At 37.3% G+C, this 17,285-nt stretch overlaps 2 pseudogenes; both read left to right on the top strand.

The window, feature by feature from the left end:
- The first annotated feature begins 1,239 nt into the window (after positions 1-1,239).
- Positions 1,240-10,162, top strand: LOC149237458 (uncharacterized; annotated as a pseudogene).
- Positions 10,163-11,821: 1,659 nt separating this feature from the next.
- Positions 11,822-12,679, top strand: LOC149237457 (uncharacterized; annotated as a pseudogene).
- Positions 12,680-17,285: the final 4,606 nt, after the last annotated feature.

Genomic DNA, 17,285 nt, shown 5'->3' with positions numbered 1-17,285 from the left:
AAATAATAAAGGGAATAGAGTAAATCATGGATGGATGAAGTTACCTGAAGTGAAGTCGAAAACAGAGGAGTGCCATCGCTTTGCAACCTGGATGCATGCACAAAACCATTGAGATTTACCAGCAAAACGACCTCATAACAAAACAATGACTGTGGAATAAAGACAAGGTAAGCAGTTGCACGAGAATTACAAACGTATACTCACATAGGTGACAGAACTACCAATCTGTGCATAAAGAGCCATGACCACAAGTTACCCAGGTGAATGCAGGTGCCAATCTCTCAAGCAGAGTAGCCCCTAACTGGCGCGCACATTAGTTACATCGTAGCATCATACACAGGCAACATAAGCATTACCAGAACAAACCCTCAACACCAAGAAATGAAGAGTAGAAATGACCGAGTGACAATAGGAGGGAAGGTTTTGGCAAGAACGAGGAGTAGGAAATGCAAACCAAGGTGCCAGTACAATGTTAATAACTACAATCATAATTGCCACCTTACCAAAGTCCAGAAATATCCGAATTTAAGTCACAAAGCACAATTTAATCCACAGCTTAATCATTGTTTAAATCATTTAATTAGTGGTTAACATAACATTGTCTTAATTCCAATATTTATTGTGTGGAATCGTGTGGAGTGTTGGGTTGGTTCCATCATAGTGGTATTAGAGCAGGATTTGGAATTGGCTGGAGAAATGGAGGTAGGAAAGTGAGGTCATGGAAGAGGTGTTCGAAGGATAGCAGAGGAAGGACTGAGAGAGGAGATCAGGATTCTTACTGCCCATTTGGAGGCAGTTGAAGTAGGGAGAAGAAGGGATCCAGAGATAGGTGATGGTAGCAAAGAGGAAGCTGTAGCGACAACAGATGGATCGGATGAGGAAGAATCAGAAATGAGACTGTTGAGGTTGGTCCTATTGGTGCGCAGCAAACCCAAGCTAGAACTCCTAAATTATGATGGCAGCTTGTCCACAGAGGTTCTGTTGGACTGGATCAGCGAACTGGATAAGTATTTCGAGTGTGAGGAGGTCAGTGAAGACCGTAGAGTTAAGTTCACTGCGACAAAGTTGAAGGGACATGCAGCCCTATGGTGGGATAGTGTCCAAACAGAGAGAAGGAGATTGAACAAGTTGCCGATCAAGAAATGGTCCAGGATGGTGGCCAAATTGAAAGGTAGATTTCTGCCTAAGGATTACCAGATTGCACTACACAGGCAAGTGCAGAATCTGAAACAGAAGGGGATGACAGTAAGGGAGTACATTGAAGAGTTTTACCGAGTGAACTTAAGGGCCGGTTATACAGAGGACACCTTGGAGAAGACAACCAGGTATGTAAATGGTTTAAGGTTAGAAATCTTATATGAAATTAGTATTCTTTCTCTGAAAAACATTGAAGAAGCATATCAAAGTGCTATGAAAGATGAAGAGAAAATTACTAGAAAACAAAATTCCAGGAGAGGATGAGGAACCAGTAGAAGAAGAGGCTGGTCTTATGGCAGAGGGTGAACTTCTAGCAGTAATGAGGAAGGCAATAGTTCTAAAGCTTCCAGAATAGTAGAAAAAGGTGACAACACAAGAGGTGGTAGGCTATATTAGTGAGGCAAGGGAAATGGCCAAGGCAGATGAGTTGGTTATCAATGTTACAGGTGTCACAAGTGGGGCCACAGATCATTTGAGTGTCTTGAGGTAGACCAAGCCGGACAGAGGGGTGTGTATGTTGCACAACCAGAAGAAGCAGAGGCACCTCCCCAAGTAGCAGAGAATGCTCCAGAAATAGGGGAAGCCCTAGTTTTGAACAAGGTATTGTTGAAACCAACCAAAGAAATAGCTGAACAAACTCAGCAGAAAGCTTTGTTTCAGACAATTTGTAAGTCACGCGGTAAGTGCTGTAAGCTGATTATTGACAGTGGAAGTATAGATAACTTGGTGGCCATAGAGATGGTAGAAAAGTTGGGGTTGAAGCAGTTGAAACACCCCACCCCTTACAAAGTTTCATGGTTGCAAAAAGGCCATCAATTGCTGGTAGATGAGCAATGTGAAGTGGAATTTCATATCGGTAGATATAAGGATAAGGTCATTTGTGACATAATGCCGAAGGATGTGTGCACATACTACTAGGTAGGCCATGGCAATATGACAGGAAGGTGGTACATGACAGAAAGACAAACTGTTACAAGTTTGTCAAAGATGGGATCAAGCATACACTTGTGCCCATCAAAGATTAAGAGACAACAGGGACAAGTGAGACAAGAGCATTATTAGTAAGCGGAAGATAGTTTCTAAAACAAGTTTAGGATAGCGAGGTAAGCTATGCTATTGTAAGAAGAGCAAAGACGGTACTGCTACACATAGAAATTGTTAGATTTGCCCACAGAAATTCAACAGATGTTGCAGGAGTTTACCAATATAGTGGTGGATGACTTGCTAGATAAACTGCCCCCCAAAAGAAGCATAGGTCACCATATTGACTTCATACCCAGAGCAAATTTGCCAAATAAGGTAGCATATCGAATGATCCCCAAAGACAAGGAAGAGATTAGAAAGCAGGTGCAAGAACTGCTAGACAAAGGGTTGATAAGGGAGAGTTTGAGCCGTTGCACAGTTCCAATGGTTCTCGCTCCCAAGAAAGGAGGATTATGGCAGATCTACACAGACTCGAGGGCCATCAACAAAATCACCATCCAGTATAGGTTTCCATTGCCACAAATGGACGACATGATGGATTGCCTAAGTGGGGCAGTATATTTTTCTAAGATAGATTTAAAGAGTGGGTATCATTAGATTCAAATTCAAGAGGGGGATGAGTGGAAGATAGCCTTCAAGACTAACGAGGGACTGTATGAGTGGCTGGTTATGCCATTTGGACTGAGCAATGCACCCAGTACCTTTATGTAGTCAATGAATGAAATGCTAAAAGAATACATCAAGAAGTTTGTGATAGTGTACCTGGATGACATATTAATTTTTAGCAAGACAAGGTAGGAACACTTTCGACATGTTTGAAAAGTGTTGGAAAAATTGCAACAGAATAAGTTGTTGATAAATCTGAAAAAGTGTACTTTTCTGCAAAAAGAGTTGGTTTATTTGGGCTTCGTAATAGAAAAACATGAGCTAAAGATGGATCTGGAAAAGATTGTAGCGATAGTCAATTGGCCATCCCCGCAAAGCTTATCTGAGGTATGTAGTTTTCATGGGCTGGTGAGTTTTTACCAAAAATTCATAAGAAATTTTAGTGAAATCTGTGCACCTATGTTGGACACTATCAAAAAGGCCAGTGAACCTTTTCGATGGACAAATGCAGCAGAAAGGAGTTTTCAGCTACTAAAGATGAAGATCACAGAGAGACTGATCCTGAGATTTCCAGATTTTAAAAAGATTTTTTAGGTTTGTTGTGATGCTAGTGGAACGTCTATTGGAGTTGTACTTAGCCAGGAGGATAAACCTGTTGCATTTTTCAGTGAGAAGTTAAATGAAAGCAAGCAGAAATATTCATCTTACGACAAGGAATTCTATGCTGTCATCCAAGCACTAAAGCATTGGAGACACTATTTGTTGGGAAATGAATTTGTTTTGTTCTCGGATAATTCTACACTGTAGTATGTGATGCAACAGCATAAGCTGAATCAAAAACATGCCAAGTGGGTGGAATATTTGCAAAGTTTCACCTTTGTGTTGAAACACATCAGCGGGCAGGCCAACAAAGTGGTGGATGCATTGAGTAGGAGGGCCTTACTCTTACAGGAGAGTAGTGTACAAGTGCTGGGTTTTGAGCACTCGAAAGATTTATGTCAGACTAACACAGATTTTAAGGAGCCTTACGAAGCATGCCATAATCCTTTGGTGAGAGACAATAGTCCATGGTTGGACTATAACTTGCAAGAGAAACTATTGTTTAGAGGAGGAAAACTATACATTCCTAGATGCTTGATGAGAGAGAATATTATTCGGGAAAATCACATTGGAGGTCTAGCCGTACATTTCAGCATAGACAAGACACTCGAGCAGCTCAACCTTTTTTACTTTTGGCCAAAAATGCAAAGGGATGTACAACGATTTATGACCATATGTATAGTGTGCCAATTAGCAAAGGGTCACAGTGAAAACACGAGACTCTATACACCATTGCCTATTCCAAGTAGACTGTGGAACTCAGTCAACTTGGACTTCGTCTTGGGTCTACCAAGGACACAGCAGGGTTATGACTCGGTGAGGGTAGTAGTGGACCAGTTTTTGAGGATGGCGCATTTCATCCCTTGCAAAAAAACCAGTGATGCCACTCACGTGGCCCACTTGTTCTTTACAAATATTTTGAGGCTACATGGTTTGCCTAAATCTATTCTTTTTGACAAGGATGTGAAGTTTACAAGGCACTTTTGGCGCACCCTGTGGAAGAGGATGGATATGCAGTTGAGTCATAGCTCTGCTTATCACCCGCAGACTGACGAACAAACAGAGGTGGTAAACAGAAGTCTGGAGAACTTGCTACGAAGCTTTATTGGTGAGAATTTGCAGATGGGGGATCAAATACTTGCCCAGGCAGAGTTTGCTTATAATGACTTGCCCAATCGCAGTACGGGTTGTAGTCCTTTTCAAATCTTGTACGGCATGCATCCTCATGGAGTGCATGAATTGCGATATCTCGGATAGCAAGAAAGTTAAAGTGCAGATGGGGAAGATTTCGCTAATGCAATGAGAGATTTTCATGAGCAAGTGAAAATTAAATTGCAGGACAACAGCCAAAAATATAAATAGCAAGCAGATTTGAAATGAAGGGAAGTGCAGTTTAATGTGGGAGATGAAGTCCTCGCACATTTGCACAAGGAACACTTCCCTAGAGGTGCATACAACAAGCTGAAGTACAAGAAGATAGGTCCCTGCAAAGTTCTCCATAAATTTACAACGAATGCCTATGATATACAGCTGCCACTAGGGATAGGCATTTCACCCATCTTCAATGTAGCAGACCTGTTTCCCTACATTGCTGACCTAGAATAAGAAGACAGAACCACAAGGCCTACATGGGACACCCAATATGGAAGTGCAACTTGGATGAGACAAATGCCTTACGTTCAACCTCCTGAGATCGAGAGAATCCTCGACACTCAGGTGGAAAAATGCACTCGACGGAAGGAGTATCTGTAATACTTGGCCAAGTGGAAGAATCGTCCTATTGAGGATAGTTCGTGGCTTAATGCCAGGAAAATAGAGCAAGTGGGTTCTTCAGTCGAGAAGCTCATGGACCAGAGTCATGATTTCTTTTTACCCCGGGAGCCTAATGCAGGAGCATCTAGCTAGGGCACCATGACCGGGTGTTAGTCTCCGCCAAGGTGGAAAGTTTTATTAGCAAATTGGTTTCTTTATGTTCAGTTTGTCAAAGTAGGATGCAGGACTTTGTTTTTCTTTTAATCTCAGTATTAGTTAGGGACAGTTTAGTCAGTTAGAGTCACTATTTTGTTTGTCCTTAATAAACAATAGTTTAATAACTGTTCTTTCATTTTAGAGGAAAAAGACAAATATGTATAATGTAAAATATCGTAGTACAGACAGAACTAAATACATGAATAGTTGTGTAACTAATAGAATAGCAACTGAAAAAGTAACTACACACAGTTCAAATAACTGTGGACAGAAGATATAAATGTAAAATAAAAAACTATTCAAAAGGTTCAGCATATAATTATCCATAATAAAAGGAGCAGACAATTTATTCATTCGAATCCATCTGTAATAGCCATAGTATTTCTTTATTGTTTCCTATTCATTGAACAACCAGAATAGTCGATATGGTGCATGTAGACTATCTTGTCTATTTTCTTTTCTAAAGGAACATAGTTTAAACAACAAGGAATGTATCGAATTCCCAGAATCAGGGATGGTGACCCATTAAGAGAAATGACGACCGAAAATGAACAAGAAAAATTGCAAGCAGTTCAAACGAAAAGAGCATATGCACATAGTCATAAAATACAGAGAACACTTTCTCATTTTCGAATCCGTCCACTTGAACAAACACGGGTATGTCTACTATGCTTTCTAGTCATTGAAGTAACTAAGAGTAACAACCACAGTGCAGGCACATTTCCATCATTTTCCTTTTTAAAATCATTTAAAACAGTCAAGGAAACTGCACAAGATAACCAGGCATAGTTCGAGGGCGTACAAACTAGAACGAGAGAAATAACAGTCGAACAATTACATTTAAAATAAAGGTTATTCAAAGCAAACAAATTCTCTGTATTTTCTTTCCAATTATAACATGAAATTCCTGTATATACATAATAGTGCCCAAACATAACCCTACAAGCAGTCACAAGCCTAACAACCAACAAACCCTAGACGAGGGTTTTGGGACGGCTTCCATTATATATGAATTTACAGATAACCAGTATCGAAACCCAAGAAAAACTACATTAAATTGAACCAGGACGCTTGACTACAACAGAGGGACATCAACAAACAAGTATTGAGGAACTCGAACCATCAAGAACCTACAAGCCCTAACTTTAAGAATGAAATTGATGACAGTAATATAGCCTACAAAACAAGGGCCGAGGTGACTACATTAGGCACGCCCATTTGCAAACCATCAACCTGCAAGAGAACCAGGACAAGATTATGAGTATAGTTGTTGACTATGAAAGAAAGAAAAAGTGAATAAGTGCAGACGCAAAGAGGGTTTCCTTTCCATACCTGGAGGGTTCACAGTGCAGACAGAGCATAAGCCATTGAGCCACAAATCTTGAATACCAACTGAGACAAAGGAGCGAGTTCATTTAGATATGGAATAATAAAGGGAATAGAGTAAATCATGGACAAACGAAGTTACCTAAAGTGAAGTAAAAAACAGAGGAGTGCCATCGCTTTGCAACCTGGATGCATGCACAAAAACCACTGAGATTTACCAGTAAAATGACATCATAACAAAAAAATGACTATGGAATAAAGACAAGGTAAGGAGCTGCACAAGAATTACAAACGTATACTCACACAGGCGACAAAACTACCAATCTGTGCACAAAGAGCCAAGACCACAAGTTACCCAGGTGAATGCAGGTGCCAATATCTCAAATAGAGTAGCCCCTGACTGCCGTGCACATTAGTTACAGTGTAGCATCATACATAGGTAGCATAAGCATTACCAGAACAAACCCTCGACACCAAGAAATGAGGAGCAAAAATGACCGAGCGACAATAGGAGGGAAGGTTTTGGCAAGAACAAGGAGAAGGAAACGCAAACCAAGGCGCCAGTATAGTGTTAATAACTACAATCATAATTTCCACCTTACCAAAGTCCAAAAATATCTGAATTTAAGTCACAAACCACAATTTAATCCACAACTTAATCATTGTTTAAATTATTTAATTAGTGGTTAACATAACAGTGTGTTAATTCCAATCTTTATTGTGCAGAATCGTGTGGAGTGTTGGGCTTGTCCCATCATCAATATAAAGATATGAAACCCCTCATATTCATTTATTGTTGTAACACAAGGAATTTTTCCTCCAATTGTCAAGAGATGACAAGGAAGGTGCAACAATAGAGGTTGAAGTATCAGTCCAAGAAATTAGATAGACAAAAGATTTGGTAAGAAGAATAATCCCCTTTCCCCTTTCTTGAATAATGTTGAATGCCATAGGTGTAAGAATTATGGGTACAAAGAAGCTACATGCAAATTAGGCAAGAAATATTTTTTTCAAGACAATGTAATCTAAGACACGATTATGATGAGACCGAACAAGGAAAACCGTGCAAGAGTTATTCCAACACTCATAATAAAGGAAAATAAAATGGTGCTTGGAGGCAACATAGAAAAATATTTGGATATCAAAATTATTAGCAAAAGATGGGCATATCAGAGTTTGTATTACTGTGGTTGATCTCTATTATATAACCTTCAACTGGTAGAGACTCCAATTATAAAAAAAGAAGAAGAATTAGCCCTAATAGTTCTCCAAATAAATATAGTCAGAAAGAGGAGAAAGAGGTAAATTGCATATTAGAGATTGGTGCTAACAAGATGAATCATCAATGTATTGGAAGAAAGTCACTGAATCATGAAAATGTACTTGTTTAGTGCAGGAAATGAGCACTTGTTGTTGACCAAACTCAGAAATCCCAAGTGTGGAATAAAAAGGGAGCTAATCTACTCAAGGGGAATATATTTCTTGTTCCTCTTCATTCAAAATAAGAGTCAAGATTCAAGGGAAGACAGAAAGGTCGTATTTAATAAGTGGAAAGGAATATGCCAAGTAATGTATCAGAAGGATAAGGAAATTATTGGATATTGTTGTCAAATTAGATTAGTAGTTTGAGTTTATAAAGATGACGATGATTTGTTTATTGTTGAAGTTTTTTCTGAAAGTATTGTTTACATATTCCGAATGTAAAGGTGGAGCCTAGACATATGGGGGAGTAATACTCAAGCCAAGATTTAAGTATCAAATTATTCATTGAAATTTGATATCATTAATTGGTATTAGTTGTTTTATAGAAGATAAAGGCTAATGTTGTTTACTGCATATTATGTTCGAGTAATCAGAGTGGATTGATGTTATGTTGTTTTTCTAATAGGTAATTGGTACCGATCATCAAATTTGTTGGTGAAATGAGCATCATTAGTGAATGAGAACACATAGTTATCAAGTGCTCAATAATCGCTACCAGTGGCATCAATTCAACAATTGGAATCATTTTAACACTTCGTATAAAAGGTACTATCAATTGTTATTTACATTCATTTGATTCTTTGTCGGAGTATGGTGCTCATGTTGTCAAATGAGATTGTAAGTCCAAGTGTTGGTAAAACATTCCTGATTTGCAGGAATATTGTTCATGATGATTCAAATATATAATGGTGAGTCTACTACCATTAGAAGTATGTAAAGTTGACTATGAGTTGTTGGTTTAAGCATACAAAGTCCCTCTACATTTTTCAAGTAAGGACTTCTAAGTTCTGTACTTTGAGGAATTGATAGTGTCATGCATAAGAAAGGTTTTTCTTCTTGCTAGAGGTCAGGTGTATGTGTCTAGGGAGGCAGTAGTATGAAATGTAATCCTAGCTATGACTCAGACCAATAGGAATGATATTTCTCATGTATAATCTCAACATGATTGATGCCACCATTTTTTATTTATAGAATCCATGTCGATTAGCTTGATGTTGTATTTCGTGAGATGGATAGAAATTAGAAGGTTTCGTTTCACTATTGTTCTCATCAAATGTCATCAACATTTTTCAATCAAACATCTAGTTATGCAATATCAATGCCAAAGCACTTAAATGATCATGTCATATTGTTCCTACATAGGAAAGGATCTTCATTGGTATGCAAGGGATAAAAATGCAGAAGATTCAATGAAGAGACAAAGAAAGAGGAGATAAACAGGGTGAAAGAAGAGGAAGAGAACTCCATGCATGAGATTTTGGGTTTAGCACCAAATCATCTAATTTATCATCAAGGAAATCGATTGGATAAGCGAGAGGTTGCAAAGCTACTAAAGAAAGGAAGTTGTACAAAGGATTTGACTCTTGGTTATGCAAAAGGAGAGAGTGTATAGGGGCTTGATTTTTCTCGGTAAGTTTTCATTTTTATGTTATTATTAAGAACGATGATGGGATTCTTATTGATTTGCAGCTAAGTTTCTCGGCCTTGTTTTGATTTGCACTTGCAATAAAATGATTGTGTTTCACCACCATGTTTTTTGATTTGGTTATCTTTCTCCATAGAGCGATATTCACTCTTTCTTCTAGTTTTCTATTGTTTTTCATTTGAATTTGTATTCATTCTTCCAACTACATAATGTAGGGCTCCCCATCATCCCATGAATGAAAAAGCTCTTCCTAGAGAATAAATTCTTTCTTCAAATAGGAAACTTCAGGAAAGAGAGAATGAACCTCATATCAATTCTTAACAGGATAAATAAACCCAACTGTCTAGTGGACATCAATTTCATTTTTCAACAGATAATCAACATGCTAGGAAGAGGAAGAGGAAAGAGGGAAAAAAGAGGAGAAGAGAATAAAGGAAGATATCAAAGGTAGATAAAAAGAGTCATGAATCAGATTCCAAGCAAGATAATAGAAGGTATGGATAAGAAGCAAGTAGAAAGCACATAAGGTGACATGAAGGTAGCAGTGATGGAAGGGGAAAACATGCTTATTAAATTATTGAGAACAACATGATATCCACTTTTCTAAAATTCAATGTTTTCCAGTTGATGTCAATGGAAATTTGAACATCTTCTTGTTATTGAACGTGTTAAATTGATTTGACAATTAAATAGTGAAACAAGTAAAATATTGCTTCCTAATGTAATGTAAAACTGGTATTGTAGCTCCCTTGTTGTGCATTAATGTAAATCCTTTTGTACTATGTATTATGCATGCCAATAAATACACTGCATGCTTAAAAAAAATGTAGGAAAAATGTCATGATGTCATATAAGCATCATGACATGGAAATTTCTTTATATGGGGTGCATGATGACTCGAACATTGTTATTCTCCTTATTCTATAATGCGAATGGAAATTTCTCAATTGGTAGAGTTGGTGAGAAGCATAACATGAGAATTCAGCCATGTGTCTATTTACATGGGATGTGACTACTCATTTATATGTTTTCAATAATTCAAGAAATTATAAAATACAAACTTGAATCCAATGAAGTACCTCGTCAAAGAGGACTAGATCTTTTGGATGATGTTAAAATGTTAACAACCAAATCTTGGTCTATTTCTATGATCTTCACTTAAAAATATAAGGAACAACAATTAAAATTTCATTTCTTTCTGTATAATAAACAAAAATTATAATAAAGGTGACTGATATTATATGAAAATCCCAAGTCAAATGTTCCAAGACAAGCTTGTGATCAAATAATTCTTCTAGAAGTCTTGTTGCCTCTACAGTAGCTGCCAGTTGATCATGTGTCAGAGCACTTGACTCCTTCCCTCTTTTCCCCATAATAGAAGACCCTTATAGAGGTATTGTCAAATTTCTCTGTGATGTAATTCACCATATGTACAATGCTTGTTGTTGTAATCCTTTACCTGTATACAAGAATGAAAGTGTTCGTAAATTCCCAGACTCTTCTAGCAAAGTTTGTAGTTCCTCCTGCACTATCCATTCAAGCCACAGGGTCATCCTTATTGCATCCTTCTTATAATAGTCTACATGCCTTTACAACATGCATGGTTTCTAAATTCTAGAACCCCATTTTTTTCCAAGGTATGCACATGACACATGATCTTAAGGCCTCTAGTCACTAAACTAGACTACGAAACTAGAATGAAAGATGCCACACATTGGCCTCTATTTATAATGTGAAAATGAATGCACATTTTTACCTGAAAAAATATTATGTATTAAAGAAGCATAATACATTACAATGAAATTTACATACTACAACACAATTATTTTCAAAGGATGCAAGTTTCTCCATTTCATCTATAAGTCCAAAAACTCTATAAAGGTACATCAAAAGTGCATCAACAACCTCCTTCATTAAAGGAGTGAGATACTTGTTTTGGCCCTAAGTAGAACATTACAGTTTTCAATTATAGGCATATTACCTTTAGTTTGAGTTTAAAAGTTAAAATTTAAAGGATTTCTTACTTGTATGAAAACTCTGTCTAATCTCAACATGATTGATGCCACCTTTTCTAATTTTATTGACTCCATGTCTATTAGCTTGATGTTGTATTTTTTGAGATGGATAGAAATTATAAGGTTTCCTTTAGCTATTGTTCTCGTCAAATGTCATCAACTTTTTTCAGTCAAACATCTAGTTATGTAATATCAGTGCCAAAGCACTTAAATGATCATGTCATATTGTTCCTACATAGGAAAGGATCTTCATTGGTATGCAAGGGATAAAAAGGTACAAGATTTCATTGAAGAGGCAAAGAAAGAGGAGATTAAGAGGGTCAAAGAAGAGGAAGAGAAAGCCATGCATGAGATTTTGGGTTTAGCACCAAAGCGTGTAAGTCACCCTCAAGGAAATCGATTGTATAAGTGAGAGGCTACAGAGCTACTAAAGAAAGGAAGTTGTGAAGATAATTTAGCTCCTGGTTATGCAGAAGGAGAGCGTGTAAAGGAGATTTGTTTTTCTCGGTAAGTTTTCACTTTTATGTTGTTATTAAGAAGGATGATGGGATTCTTATTGATTTATAGCCAAGTTTCTCAACCTTGTTCTGATTTTCACTTGCAATAAAATGATTGTGCTTCACTTCCATGTGTTTTGATTTGGTTATCTTTCTCCATAGAGGCATATTCACTGTTTCTTCTATTTTTTTTTATTGTTCTTCATTTGAATTTGTATTCATTCTTCCAACTTCATAATGTAGGGATCCCCATCATTCTGTGAATGAAAATTATCTTCCTAGAGAATTGAGTCTTGCTTCAAATAGAAAACTTCAGGAAAGAGAATGAATCTCATATGGATTCTTGAAAGGATGAAGCAACCCAACTATCTAATGGACATGAATCTGATTCTTCAACAGATGATCAACATGCTAGGAAGAGGAAGAGGAAAGAGGAAAAAAAGAGGAGAAGAGAAGAAAGGAAGACTTCAAAGGTAGATAAAAAGATTCATGAATTAGATTCCAAGAAAGATAAGAGAAGGCATGGATCATAACTAAGTAGAAATCACAGGAGGCGGCATGAAGGTAACAGTGATTGAAGGGAAACAAAATGCTTATTAAATTATTGAGAAGAGCATGATATCCAATTTTTTAAGATTCAATGTTTCCGGTTTATGTCAACGACAATTTGAACATCTTCCTTTTATTGAATGTGTTAAATCGATTTAATAATTAAATAGTGAAACATGTAAAATATTGCTTCCTAATGTAATGTAAAAATGTTATTGTAGCTCCCTTGTTGTGAATTAATGTAAATCCTTTCGTACTCTTTATTATGCATGCAATAAATAGACTGTGTGCTTAAAAAAATGTAGGAAAAATGTCATGATGTCATAAGGAAACCTTCTGCAACAATAAAGAAACCTCTTCATGGAGGAAAAATTGTAAGAGAAAGCACACATACAAAAGGTGACAAACAATTTGGATCAAGCATTATAAACGGAAAACTCTTTTATTGTTGCATCACTTCTGATTGCAAGAAATGGTCTACTGCTTTCTCGAACTACAAATCAAATAGCAACATAAAACCATCTTGTGCATGTAAAAAAGAAAGCCTCTCCTTGGCATGCTCCTCTTCACCCCTATTTATGCACTCCTATACAAGATAGACTACCTCATCATAGCTCTTTTTCCTCAAGAGTTCCTTTAATTGTTCTTCTATAGATACTTGTTTCAAGAAACTTACATAATAAAAGCTTCAATTAGCATTGCATTGCGAGGAATTATTTTTCAACTATTTTCCCCCACTAATACGTGGCCTTTTATTTTTATTTTCAAAGCATTTATTTTTCAATAATCCACAGATAATGAATGATATGGACATGGAGTAAATTATCTCACGATACTTTTTGGACGCCAATACCCCACACCCACTCTCGGACCACGTTTCTGGCCCTGATTCACCATCCATTCTTTAATAAGCTCTGACCATTTCCATCTCGTGGAAGGGAAGAAAGCACAGAGGGAAGAAGACTTCATAGATCTGCCATTGGAAATCCTTGTAATTTGTCTGGAGATTTGAGGTAGTTTAACTCCTTGTTTTTGCAATAGGTAGTTCTTACTACGTATTGGGTTGCTCGCTCTCTAGTCTACAAAATCCCTTTTTAGCCATATAGTTATTGGAGTAAGGTAGGATGAAAAATTAGGGCGTGTGAACTGTAAATTGGAATTGACTCAGCCAAAAATAAGGTAGGCATGAATTTTCCACCGGAGCAGTAGCAAGGGAAGCCAACGAAGCGAGAACCACAGGGTCCACGCCCAGCACCACTCAAGATCTGGAGGAACTCCAACAAAATATGGAAGCCTATGCTACAAGTGTTGGCATTGGTGCTCACCATGGCATACAGGTCACCTGTGATTATGACATCAGTCTAAAACCAGTCTACAAGATTTGAAAATTGGAACTGATTTGCTAGTTTTGGGAAGTGAAACATTATTTTATGGCAAGAGATTTTGGTTCGATGAAGGTTTGGTTTTTGATTTGTATTTGATGAAGCTTTGCTATTTTATTCATATTTTATCTATTTAGATTCTTTCATTAAGAATGAGACACATTTGGAACATTTTTTTTATTTAATGTAGATTATTTAGTAAAATATAATAATATAGATATATAAATTCATGCCGGAATTTAGATGAATTTTATTTTAATAAATGTTTAATAGTAGATTTATGTTAATGTAAATTTAAATAAATGGATGGATTTAAAATTAAAAGTGAGAAGTTTATTATTATAGAAAAATTTTGATTTAATGATAAAATCTTGAGGAAATTTTTGTCATTGAGTAATTTTTAATTTCATTAACGGTTGTTGTTAGGACCTAAGTTGGGTTTTTCTTTAATCGAGGCAAGGTGAAATCCTCATTTCACCATTTTCTATGTTTATATGACAAATAATCTAACGCTATGGAGGATTTGGTAGAGGATTGAGCAGTGGGACAAGGCTTCAACAAAACCAAGACGATGGAAAAAAAAAACCAAGATTTGTGTTTTCCACTTGGGCACATTGGTTTTACACAAGGATGGCTTGGTGAACAAGTGCCATTAAGAGTGTGACACCACTAGCCATCCTAGCTTGCCCAACAGAGGAAGAACCATAGTGGGTGAGAGTGTAGATGAACTCATGGGTGGCATGGGTGCCATAAAGGCGTGGAACAAATAAGGAGCACACCCCCCAACAACTATTCCAAATGAGTTGACCAAAGTGCTAATGGATCTAATGTAAGGTGAATCTGGTGTGGTTGGAGTGACAACGGTGGATGAAAATGGAACAAGTTGAACATTGGAGGTCCCCACAAACCAAAGTAGTGTTGTGGAAGATACGCTCATAGAGACAAGATGGCCCAACCGAATGGAAGGGTCACAAGGCATAAGCTAACGAAAAAGGGTGAATTCGCATATATATAAAGGACAGACATGGTGGATGGGGAGAATAACAACACATCAAATATACAAGTCAAGGGACAATTGGGAAAGTCACAAGGCGAAGAGGAGTAGCCAAACATTAAGAGGCAAAGATGAGTCCAAGTGGGAAAGCCAAGAGCAAGGGAGTTTAGGTAAGTTTGCACTTGGCAGACAACCAAGCGACTCAAGAAGGAACTAAAGGGAACCACAAGTAGGTTATACACGACTCATTGGGTGGGTTAAGCCAAGCGGGATACGTTTCTACACAAGTAAAAGTTTTGTTTTATTATTTGTTGTATTAAGTGTTAATCCTTTGTATTGGACCGTCATGTAAAGAAGTTTTACATTGTTTAATAAAAGTAGAAGGTTGAAGGGTTGTTTCATGGAAATTGTGTACTGTGATGATGATGTTGTTAATAATGTAAATTCTTTGCATGTGTTGCATATGAATGTAAGTTAATTGAATTATTATGAGAATAATTTAAGATATTATGGGAAAAGTGATGAAAATTAGGGGTAATAATTTAAAATCCCCCTCCAAAAGACATGAGAAAACACTTTTAGGGGCAGTTGTTAGAAAGCCCCTCAAAAAATTCAAATTTTCATGACTTTTGGGGGGTTTCTAAAACCGTCCCTAAATCCCTAAAAACACTTTTAGAGGTGGTTTCGTCAAGTGTTTCACAATCCAAACCACCCTTAAAGGTCTTTTCTATAGTGTTGTGGGTGTCAATGAGCCAAGTGCGAGGTGTTAGTGCATTCTAAGTGTCAAATCTCTATGTTACTTCTCTCCAACTTTCTAATAATTGATCCCAAATAAATTTTGTCTTAAAGGACTCTAAACCATGCCAACACATGCCAAAGAATACTAAGGAATCTGAACACATGTGATACTTTCCAAGTGCCAATGTGTGTCAGGGAGTGTTAGGCATGCTATGGAGTGGGAGGGCATGTCGAAAAGTGCTAAGGCGGGCCAAAGAGTGCCAATGCATACCAAAGAGTTTTAGGAAGCATTAGGGTAACAAAAGGGAGTACTAGCTGGTAAACATTCATGGAAATGAATGAATATTGATGAGTGTTAGGTCTCTCTGATTAATATTGATCAGGTGCTCATGTCCTAAGTGTCGTAAAATGCTCAAAATTTAAAGTGCTTATAACTGGTTCAAAGTTGAATGATTGGAAAGTGCTCGTCTTCTCGATTCCAGCGCCACAAATGGTTCGAAAAACGGTTGCCGTATGAGGAAGTTATGGCAAAAAGAAGAATTTGTCCATAACATTAGAAATTTTAATTTTTCAAAAAAAAAATTAAAAAGGAATATTCCGTCGGGCACGAAATTTGAGGCAACCACCAAACATTAAATGTAACTGCAGTTAAGTTGGCAGAATTTTGGCAGGAGCTCCAAATTTGGTGGACCCGCCATAATTGGCGGAGCTAACTGGAGTTAACTAAAGTTAGTTGGAGTTTTTCTAGGGGCAAACTGGAGAAACTTTAAATGGCCATAACTTTGGCTAGGAAAGTCGGTTTTGGACGATTTTTTTTTTTTTGGGTATTTTCGACCTTCTGAAGCCATCTGAGGTCATTTCCAGAGGTTTTGGAGCCGTGACAGTTCTAGGAGCCACCGGGGCCCAGTTTTGTGAAGACTGTATAGGGTTGCAGGTATGCATTGGAGGTGATCCAATAGTCAATCCTGAAGGATTCAAGTGTTATGAATCCATTTTACCATCTATTTCTCTTGTAGATGCTTCTATTCAGCTGTATTTTCAATTTGAGCATTTAATAAAAACAAGGACAAGCTCGGTTGGGAGCTTTGGACCCAACAGACGTAACCCTGGAGGGGGTGAACTGCTTTATCAACTTCTTTTGCATATTGTGGTTGATTTATTTTGCAGATCAAATTCATTTTAATGTGTTAAAATGTAAAAGGAAATAACTCTGTTATGCTTAAATGGGTCATGAAAAGCTGAAAATTTCATGTGTTTTCTTTCTGCAAGACATGAAAATCTTTTAAACATGTTTAATTCTGAATTGAATACCTTGCAAACAAATTTCAAGTAGTTTCAAATTTAGATCAAGTTGGTATCAGAGCTCAGGGTTTTTGTGCAAAGATCTTCTAACTGTCTTGCAAAGTATTGATGCTTACCAGGTTGAAACTCAAAAGAGGGGAAGGACAGTTGACTAGAGAACGAGAGAATCCTCAGTCAAGGAAGGCCAGAGAGCCATCACCTCCACCTTCAATTTCACCC

Source organism: Pinus tabuliformis, chromosome 8 (assembly GCF_031772625.1).
Source record: "Pinus tabuliformis cultivar Carrire ecotype Pingquan chromosome 8, CPIR1, whole genome shotgun sequence".
NCBI classification, from domain to species: Eukaryota; Viridiplantae; Streptophyta; class Pinopsida; order Pinales; family Pinaceae; genus Pinus; species Pinus tabuliformis.
Note: the sequence above shows the minus strand (reverse complement) of the source record. Positions and strands in the feature narration are given on the sequence as shown.